The following is an 11001-nucleotide window of genomic DNA, read 5'->3' on the forward strand; positions in this document are numbered from 1 at the left end:
CGGAATGGTTGACAATGCACCCGGAAACCTCTCTCACGCACCTGGATAGTATCAAATCCGATCATCAACCTATTCTCCTCGATACTAAGCCTCAAATGGTTCTGCCCAATAACAGTTCGTCGCTGAAGTTCGAAGCCAAGTGGTTCAAGGAGGACTCTTTCCGCAAAATCGTCGAAGCAGCGTGGGCTTCTGCAGGCTCCGCCGTGGGTGAGGCCAATGTACTGGCCAAACTGGCATGTATGCACGCCTCCTTGCATGCATGGGACAAGGACATCCTCGAGCGCCGCCTCAGGTCTGCTCAACGGAAAATTGACCGAGCTCTTGCAGGGCCTATATCTGAAGAAAATGAGGCTATAGCAAAGGAACAAGCAGCGCTAATTGAGCTTCTTCTCGAGCAAGATGAGGTTCATTGGATGCAGCGATCTAGGGCGAATTGGCTCAAACATGGCGACCAAAATACAACCTTTTTTCACCAATTTGCGGCGGCTCATCGAAAAAAGAATATGATCAAGAAATTGAAGCACAATAATATCTGGGTGGAGGGTAACGCAGCTATGAAGCCTATTATACAAGATTACTTCTCTAACCTTTTTACCTCTGAAGTGCAGGATGTGGATCTCGAGCTATTAGAAAAGATCCAATCTAAGGTCTCTGACAATATGAATGAATCCCTTATTGCACCTTTTTTCTGCGGAGGATGTCAAAAAGCTGCATTTAGCATTGGTGATCTTAAAGCGCCGGGCCTAGATGGTCCCCATGCCATTTTCTATAAAAGGTTTTGGAACATATGTGGGGCTGAAATTACTTCTGAAGTCTAGCAAGATCTGAATACAGGGGTGATCCCTAATGGCTGGAATGATACTAATGTGGTGTTGATCCCCAAAGTTGACAACCCGGAGTCTATGACTCAATTTCGACCAATCGGTCTATGTAATGTTATTTACAAAATCATCTCCAAGATGCTATCTTTCAAACTGAAGCGAATTCTTTCTGAGATTATTTCTCCCATGCAGAGTGCCTTTGTCCCGGGGCGTCTCATTACTGACAATGTGTTGCTTGCCTATGAAAGTATTCACTCTATAAAGAATAAGAGAAATGGTACTAATGGTGCATGATGAGATCTAAGATCTAGGGTGTGGCCCGATCTCGCGACTGACCCAAACCCAAAGGGGGAAAAGAGGGAGAAGGCGAAGAACACGAAGAACACGATGAAGAACACACTCACGCCAACCCGATACAATCGATGCTTACCCTCGTGGCTCGATGGACCACGCCAATAGAATCACCCGGAAGAGACGCGAGGTAGAATTCCGTGTGAGAGATTGGGGTTGGAGACGGAGACCGGTGAGAGAGAGAGTGGAGCACACTAGAATCTCACTCACAAATATCCAAATCCACAACAAGGGTTGCCTTGGTTACAAAGGGGATCTAACCCTAGAGAGACAAAGCTCAAAGTAGTGTTTAAGCTCAAATTATGTCTAAAGAGGTAAAGGGGGTGTCATGGGTCCTTATATAGGCCTACAAGGCGACACATGGCGAAAAGGTACGAAGTACACGACTTGAGAAGTTTTAACAAGGCATCTCGATGAATCCGATCAGGAGGCCGGTCAGACCGGCCCTGGGACCGGGGCGCCCGGTCCAAACCGGGTCCTGGGCCGGAGGTCGACCGGGGAGGGTCTCGGCGGCTCAGTAATGCGCCCGGTCGCAGTCAGCGTAGATCCCGGTTTCGACCGGGGCGCCCGGCAGGGATCCGGTCAAACCGGGTCCTGGACCGGGTGACTTCTTCCTTTCCTTGGCGCGTTTCGGATGACATCGGGTCCAGTTCCACGCGCATCTTCTCGTCTGTCTTCACGTTCAGCTGCTCCTCTCCTCCTCTTGACCATGGTGTGTCCTCCTCTCCGGAGTCTTGATGCACCTTGTACCTAATGACACAAAGCATGTCGGCATGAGGTAGCAATCCATCCAATGGGGTACCAAGATCGAGAGTAGTGAGGAGCGAGTTCACCTTATCATGTAGCGCTTTAACTCGAGCCCGTGTCATTGGTCCACTTGGGGGACTTGTTGGTCTTGGTGAGGAGGTGTCCAAAGGCCACCCCGCATCATCCCCCCCCTTGGGAGAGAGTCGTCCTCGACTCTTGTTCCTCCTCATCTCCACGATAGGGTGATAGGTCGGAGATGTTGAACGTGTTGCTCACCGAGTACTTGGAGGTTGGTATGTCGATGATGTAAGCGTTGTTGTTGATGCGCTTGAGGACCTTGAAAGGCCCATCTCCTCGTGGCTTGAGCTTGGAGTTGCGTTCATGAGGGAACCTTTCTTTCCGAAGGTGAATCCAAACGAGGTCTCCTTCTTCAAACACTCGTTCCTTCTTCTTGGCGTTGAGGCGAGTAGCTTGGCGAAGTACATGCTCTTGTATGGTTGCTCTTGTGTCTTCATGTAGTTTCTTCATGGCGGTGGTGCGCTTGTCGAAGTCCATGTTCGTTCTTTCATGAAGAGGTAGTGGAAGAAGGTCGAGCGCCGTGTGCGGTTCGAAGCCATATACGACCATGAACGGACTTCATGATGTTGTGGAGTGCTTGGCTCGATTGTAGGCGAACTCCGCGTGTGGTAGACACTCTTCCCATGACTTCAATTTTTTCTTCACTAGTGTGCGTAGGAGAGTAGAGAGGCTCCGATTGATCACTTCCGTTTGTCCATCGGTTTGAGGGTGCGAGGACGATGAGAATAAGAGCTTCACTCCAAACTTTGCCATGAGCGACTTCCATAGATAACTCATAAAGTTGACGTCTCGATCCGACACAATGCTTGCCGGTATTCCGTGTAGGCGAACCACTTCCCTGAAAAACAATAAAGCAATGTGTGAAGCATCATCGGTCTTATGGCATGGTATGAAATGAGCCATTTTAGAGAACCTATCCACTACCACAAAGATTGAATCATGCCCATGTTTTGTTCGTGGTAAGCCTAGTACAAAGTCCATGCTTATATCGGACCAAGGAGCATAAGGAATAGGCAACAGTGTATAAAGGCCATAAGGGTTGGAGGTGGACTTAGCTTGTAAGCATGTTGTACACCGTCGGCAAAGGCGTTCCACGTCGCGGTACATTCTTGGCCAATAGTAGTGGGTTGAGAGCATGGCGTATGTCTTCTCTCTTCCAAAATGTCCCATAAGACCACCACCATGCGATTCTTGTAAGAGCAAAAGGCGAAGCGACGACATAGGGATACAAAGTTTGTTGCCCTTGAACAAGAATCCTTGGTGCAAACAGAAATCATCGATGCCCTTCTCACTAGAACACTTTGCAAAAATTGGGCCAAAGAAAATATCGGCGGCATATAGTTCTTTGATTTCATCAAGACCCAACACATGAAAATCCAAACGAGTGAGTAAAAGGGTGAGCTTGCGGGAAAGAGCATCCGCCACTACATTGTCCTTGCACTTCTTGTATTTGATTACATATGGGAAGGACTCAATGAACTCAACCCATTTTGCATGCCTTTTGTTCAAATTGTGTTGACTTTTCAAGTACTTCAAAGGCTCATGGTCGGAATGAATGACGAACTCTTTTGGCCAAAGGTAATGTTGCCAAACTTCAAGAACACGAACCAAATCATAAAGTTCCTTGTCATATATAGGATAGTAGAGGCATGTGCCATCCAACTTCTCACTATAGTATGCCACGGGTTTTCCATCTTGCATAAGAACTCCACCAATACCAAGTCCACTCGCATCACACTCAATCTCAAAAGTTTTTGCAAAATTTGGAAGGACAAGAAGAGGAGCTTCGGTAAGGCGTTTCTTCAACTCATCAAAAGCATTTTGTTGGGCCTTGCCCCACACAAATGGAACATTCTTTTTGGTAAGCTCATTCAAAGGGCAAGCAATGGTGCTAAAATCTTTCACAAAGCGGCGGTAGAAACCGGCGAGTCCATGGAAACTTCGAACTTGACCAACGGTGGTCGGCGTGGGCCAATTATGTATGGCGTCAACCTTCGAAGAGTCCACTTCAATGCCATTGGCGGAAATCACAAATCCAAGGAAAACCAATTTGTTTTGTGCAAAAGTGCATTTGGGAAGATTGGCATAAAGCTTCTCATGACGCAAGATGCATAAGACTTCTCTCACATGTTGCACATGGTCCTCGAGATTTTTGCTATAAATGAGAATATCATCGAAATAGACAACCACACTCTTGCCAATGAGAGGTCGCAAGATGTGATTCATGAGGCGCATGAAAGTTGATGGAGCGTTTGAAAGACCAAATGGCATGACAAGCCATTCATAGAGACCAAGTTTGGTCTTGAATGCCGTCTTCCATTCATCACCAATTTCCATGCGGATTTGGTGGTAGCCACTACGCAAATCGACTTTAGAGAAAATCGTGGCACCACTTAACTCATCAAGCATGTCATCTAAACGTGGAATGGGATGGCGGTAACGAACGGTAATGGCATTGATGGGGAGACAATCCATACACATTCGTTGCGTCTCATCCGGTTTAGGAACAAGAATCACGGGAACGGCACAAGGACTAAGGCTTTCTCGCACGTACCCTTTAGCGAGGAGATCTTGTATTTGTCGTTGAATCTCCTTTGTGTCTTCGGGGTTGGTGCGGTAGGCGGCGCGGTTTGGAAGGGGAGCGCCGGGTATGAGGTCGATGCGGTGCTCGATGCCCCGAAGCGGTGGAAGTCCATGAGGTAGCTCGTCGGGGAAGACGTCTTGAAACTCCTTCAAAAGAGACAACAAAGACGAAGGAATGTTGGTTAAGTCGTTAGTCTCCGATGATGGTCCCTTGCAAATGAGCACATAGTGCAATGTGGTGGATGGGTTTTCTTGCACTTCTCGCCACTCGTTTTTGGTGGCTCGGAGGACGCTCTTTCTCTCACTCATGTAAGGCTTGTGGCGGGGTTTTCTTGCACTTCTCGCCACTCGCTTTTGGTGGCTAGGAGGACGCTCTTTCTCTCACTCATGTAAGGCTTGTGGCGCTCACTTTCCTTTTGGTGGGTCGCTCCCTCTCCTCTCAACTCACTATGGTGGTTGTGTTGTTGTGCCCTCGCTAAAGCCTTCGCATTGTCCGCGATGATTTGGCTAGGAGTCATTGGGCGAAGCTCAAACTTCTTATCCTTGACCGTGAAGGTGTATGCATTGGAGAATCCGTCATGGATAGCCTTCTTGTCAAATTGCCATGGGCGTCCAAGCAACATGTGGCACACCGTCATGGGCACCACATCACACTCAATAGTATCTTCATAGGGTCCGATTTTGAAGTTGACGGTGACGGTATGTTGTATCTTGACATTGCCCTTGTCACTTAACCATTGGACATGGTAAGGATGAGGATGCTTGCGAAGCGTTAGGTTGAGCTTCTCACGCAACTCGGTGCTTGCTAGGTTGTGACAACTTCCCCCGTCGATGATGACCTTGATTGACTTGCCACCAATACCGGCACGGGTTTGGAAGATGTTGCACCGTTGGTCTTCCATAGCTTGAGGTTGAGTTGTTAGCACCCGTGTTACCACAAGCGAGGGGCTTGGGTCATGCACACATAAGAGAGGGTCTTCACCACTTTCTTCATCGTAATCTTCTTCATTGGCGACGGTGGCTTGCACAAGGGCTTCATATTCACCTTCACTTAGCGTCTCTATGTCGCCATTCTCCATGGTGATCATGACCTTGGTATTCTTGCACTCAAACGATTTGTGGCCTTGTGTGCCACACTTGAAGCAAGTGACATTAGAGGGTCCCATAGAGGCCTTTGAGGAGGCGGTTGAGGACACCGTTTGCTTCATGCGACTTTGGATAGTCGGTTGCTTGGATGGTGTAGAGGACACGGCGGGCATGACACTTGTTGTAGGAGTTGTTGTAGAGAGCTTGGAGGCGAAGTATAACTTGCACTTGGAGTACTTGATGTCCTCATTCACTTGGCGCTCGGCTTTGGAGGCTTGGTGAACCAACTCAACCATGTTGGAATATTGTTGAAACTCCACAATTCTCTTGATGGGGTAGTTGACGCCATTGAAGAACCTTGCGATGGTTTGGTTCTCGGACTCTTGAATGTTGGCTCGCATCATAGTTAACTCCATCTCCTTGAAGAACTCCTCAACGGTCTTGGTGCCTTGCTTCAATTTTTGGAGTTTGTTGAAGAGGTCGGTCTTGTAGTGAGTTGGGACAAAGCGAGCTTGCATCTCTTCCTTCATTTCTTCCCAAGTGTCAATTGGTGGTTCACCCCTTTCTTCCCTTAGAGTGACTACTTGCTCCCACCAAGTGCTTGCATAATCTTCAAACTCAAGAGATGCCATGGCCACCTTCTTGGCATCGGAGTAGTTGTGGATGCGGAAGATCTTGTCAACCTTGAGTGCCCATACGAGGTAGGCCTCGGCATTGTCTTCACCCTTGAACTTGGGCATGTTGAACTTGAGCTTGCCGAACGTGTTCTCTTCATCTTCCAAATTCCTTCGGCGAGGATGGATGCCTTCATCTCTTGCGGCTTGAGGTGGTATAGGAGGTCTTCCACGGCCAACCATAGCATTGGGTTGGTGTTGAAGTTGAACACTAGCTTCACTTGGTTCACGATGACGATGTTGTTGAATATCTTGACGAGGTTGTTGTGGTTGTGGACGGTGTCCGAGTATGGCCCTCTCATCTTGATCATGTTGCGGTTCTCCTCTTCCCCGTTGGTCATGGCGAGGGTGATTTCGGAGGTCACGCCTCGGTGGAACTTGATGACCTTGGTCTTGAGCGTCAACATGTGGTTCACGATGAGGTGCCGGGTCCATGTTGTGGATGACGTTGTCGTGGGGTTGGTCGTCATGCCCATGGTGGGCATGGCGATTCGCTTGAGGACGACCTTGGTGAAGAACTTGTTCTTGTGGAGGACGTTCATGAGGACGAGCATGGCGATGGAATTCTCCGCGCCTTGAGTTGGAGCGAGAGTCTTCATGACGAGCATGCGGGCGACGAGGTCGATGATGGTCTCCATGCCTTGATTCGGAGCTTGAGGACGTATGGCGATCATGAGAGTAGTAATCTTGTGATGAGGTTGATGATGATGAGGAAGTAGAGCGATGTCGATGTCGGCGGCCCAAGTTGTTGATGGCGTGCTCGAGACTATCCATGCGCCGCTCCATGTTTGCATCATTGGCCGTCACTTGGCCATGCAAGTTGTTCGTAGCTTCACGAAGTAGAGAGATATCTTGGTTCACTTGGGAGAAGTTGTGGGCCACTTCTTCATATTGCTCGTCGATGCGTGTCTCGAACAAGGTGAGTTGCTCCTTGAACTCTTGGCGTTGTGTCCATAGGTTGTGATGGGTCGCCAACCTCTCGGTGTTGTGAAGGACTTCATCCTCCCTAGCTTCGTCTCCGTGCCTATCCATGATAGCAAGACAAGAACTATGTTGTGTATGTTAGTGGAAGAAAACTACCTCGCACCTTTACCTTGGTGAGATAGTATTGAGGCGATCAACCGAACCGAGAGCAAAACCAATTGTATCGGGTACACAAGCAAAACCACACGCAAAAGCTAGCAAATATGGTGTTAGGTGAGTATGGTGGAAAGCCAAAGATGAAATCCAAAATTAAGTATGTTGTTAAAAGTGGATGAGGTCCAAAAATCAAGTGTCGAAGTGGAGATCACTATAAAACCCGGAAAAGTTGTGGAACGCACACACGGGATAAGCGGTGACGTGGGCATTACCCTTCGGGTAACCGACATTGCCCTACCCCATACGATCTAGCTGGAGGCCCATGAAGGTATTCAATGACAAGACGGACCACTTGGATGGCGCAGCGGAAGATTCCTTGACAGGCAAGACAAGGAAGGAGCCGAACAAGGAAAATTTAGAGATAGAACTACTGTAAACCTAGTCGTACTCGGTTAGATCTCTTGAGACCTGGCCTCCTATATAAAGGCCAGGAGAGGGGTTGCCGAGAAACACGATCAATCTTAGCAATCTTAGCCACCAGAAGTTTAGAGCTAGGTCGCCGCAACACTTAGCCTCTTGACGAGATCTCAGCCGAACCCTTCGGCACCCCATTGTAACCCAATATTCTCATAATCAAGATCAGACAGGCAGGACGTAAGGGTTTTACCTCATCGAGGGCCCCGAACCTGGGTAAATCGCTCTCCCCGCTTGTCTTTGAACCGATGTCTCGTGTCAGCTTACAGGATTCCATCAACCCTAAGCCCCTATCGGAGGGCATTGCCGAGGAGTACCCTTGACAATTGGCGCCGTCTGTGGGAACCCTGTCGGCACAAGATCGGTCATCGGCAGATCTAGTCATGTCATCGGCAGCTTCATCGACACCATCATCGCCAAGTCTGGGAAGCCCGATTCGATTCGGCTCCTATGAATTCACCCCGCACAGCGACTCATCTCGCTCGACCTTTTCAGATCTACAAGGAAACATGGAGATGACCTTCGGCAGCGTCCACTACAACGTCAACTCGGAAGGAGTCCTTCGACTGCTGGAGCCACTCGCCTCCAGATCGACAGGTCCGAGCACGTCGTCATCAATCGACCTTTCGGCTGGTCTGACGGACTCAACAAACTCACCCGCGTCATCGACTCCTCGTTCAATGTCTTCCATGTCGGTTGGATCTGACAATCCCGCATCTTCGGAGATGACCTCATACTACTGCTTGCACTGCGATACCAGGCACAGGCTAGGATCAAGCGACACACCGTTCATCTGCAATGCCCAGCAATCATCGGGAGAGGACAGTGTCAACAGCATCGTCCAAGGTACCACCCGGAGAACGGCACGCCACCAGGTTTATGTCGCCAATAACACGGGAAGCGCAAGGAACAGGGGAGACGGAGACCACACCCCCCGCTCCAGCAGACGAGCAAGTTTCGAAAATAGTGCCAGTAACAACAACAGCGATTACACCATCGCGGAGGAGGAGTGGGCAGCAGCCAAGGCAGCCGTGCTTAACAACACACCGCTCCCCGCAGGAACCTCGGTCGGAACCCTCAACGCTTATCGCTCTATATTAGAGAAAAACCGGGAGCGCCAATCGAAAGAGCAAGCCACCCTCGAGAGACGCCTAACTGCCGCAGATCAATCTAGTGAACGACGGAGAGGCTCGCGAGGAAGCGCCTCCCGAAGCACTCAAGGGGCAGGCAAGCATCGATCAAGATTATCCAGACTCTCGGAAGATGACGCCAGAGAAATAACGTCGAACCTGACCAAGTCTTTTATGACCACGGACACCGCGGGCATGCCACGGCCAAAAACCATCGCAGGAGCAACTGTCAATCTCGCAGCATACCTCATCAATCAGCGCCCTGAAGGTTCTATGGCCCAAGCCCATCGAGGTGCCCTAGAAAGTCTCGTGATATTGGGAGACAACTTGGTCCCGCGGAAGGAAAAGACCACGTTACAGGCCAGTGGCTGAAAGCATCGTGCGAGGGATGCTCGAGACCTGCGTACCATCACCTTACCTTTCAGCTCCACCTCTTGACCCCCAAAATCAATCATAAGTAGTAATATCTCCTACCTCACTAGCATTGGCAAGATTTACCACACTCACTGCATAGGGGATGTCGGCGATGGAAGTCGCCTTGGGCTTCCAGTCGGAGAGGACTGCCAAGATCGACTTGATGTCGGCCGCCATCTCAGCTTGCTTCTTTGCCGCCTCCGCAGCCTGTTCTTCCGCCGTCGCCATACGGATGGTGAGCGTCGGTCTGGATGTTGCTTTACCTTTCGCCGTGGTGACTCGCTCCAAATCGATCTGGCCTATCTGAATACCTGCGTGCTGCCATGTGAACTGAAAGTGGGCCCCGCATGTTAGGCTAAGAGGAAACGTGGCAACCCAATAGGTCGTCTTATGTTATACCAATACTCGGCGAGCGGAAACCAAGAAGACTACTTCCACTTCTTGGAACAGAACTGCTCTGTTCAGCTATTCAATGAATTCCAGTTTAGCAAAAGAAGTGAAGTCTCCGATTGATTGATATATAACAGTGGTTCTTAGGTATAGGGATGCCCTTGTCCCTTACGTGAAGTCGGCTACTGCCTACTGCCTGTGCTATCCTTCTTTTTCGCCAGGATTCGTGCCCATTCAAGAGAGGATTGATTCCCCACGGGGGCTGCTGATACCGAAAGGAAGGATCCATATCAGAAAGTCGAGGTAGGTGCGATGCGAGTAAGTCATGCTCGAGATGAAATCACCCAGAGCAGAATCGACAAAGCAAGGCGACGACGCACCGCTAGGGAGGAATATGACAGTGATTCTTCAGATGAAAGCCAGGAGAACAATGGCGAGCTAAGGGGGGCTGATTGCTTAAGCTACAAAATCCGCGAAGCGATGCCACCCAAGAAGTTCAAACCTACTCCTAATGACGCTGCCAAATACGATGGACAGCAGGAGCCAAGGTCCTGGATAGACGACTACTTGCAGACTGTGATCCTGCACAAAGGAAATCAGATAGCAGCAATGCAACGCTTGCAGCTTTACTTGAAGGATTCAGCACGAGCTTGGTTAAGAGGTCTGCCGAAGGGTTCCATCAAATCATGGGACGACCTACACTACAAGAAAAGTTGCCATGGCCGACGAAGTTGAAGTCGCGCCGTGGTTGCTGGTGTACCATGGCCGACGATTTTTGGTCTCTCCGTTCTGCATGTCAAAACGTTTTTTTCTCGTTTTTGAGGCCACCTAGCCCGACGAAAACGGCCAAAACGTCGCGTATGGTGTCCCGGGACGTGGTGCATCTCGAAATCTCGGGTTCGCCGGCCGAGTCAACGCAAATCCGCACCGCCGAGGGATGTAGGGCCCAGATGGCAGCCTCTCTGGCATTGTTTTTTTTCTCGATCGCGCCATCTCGTTCAACGCTCTCCGATCGAGCCGTTTACGATGCAGGATCATGGGTCCCGCATGTCATCCTCTATGAACCAAAATTCTTTCTATTCTTGGATTTTTTGACCCCCGATTTCTCGGCTACTTCCTTTTTCTTTTGATCCCTTGCCGCCTTGGAAACGTTGAGACCGCCGCTAAATGGGA

This window comes from Lolium perenne, chromosome 7, assembly GCF_019359855.2.
Source record: "Lolium perenne isolate Kyuss_39 chromosome 7, Kyuss_2.0, whole genome shotgun sequence".
NCBI classification, from domain to species: Eukaryota; Viridiplantae; Streptophyta; class Magnoliopsida; order Poales; family Poaceae; genus Lolium; species Lolium perenne.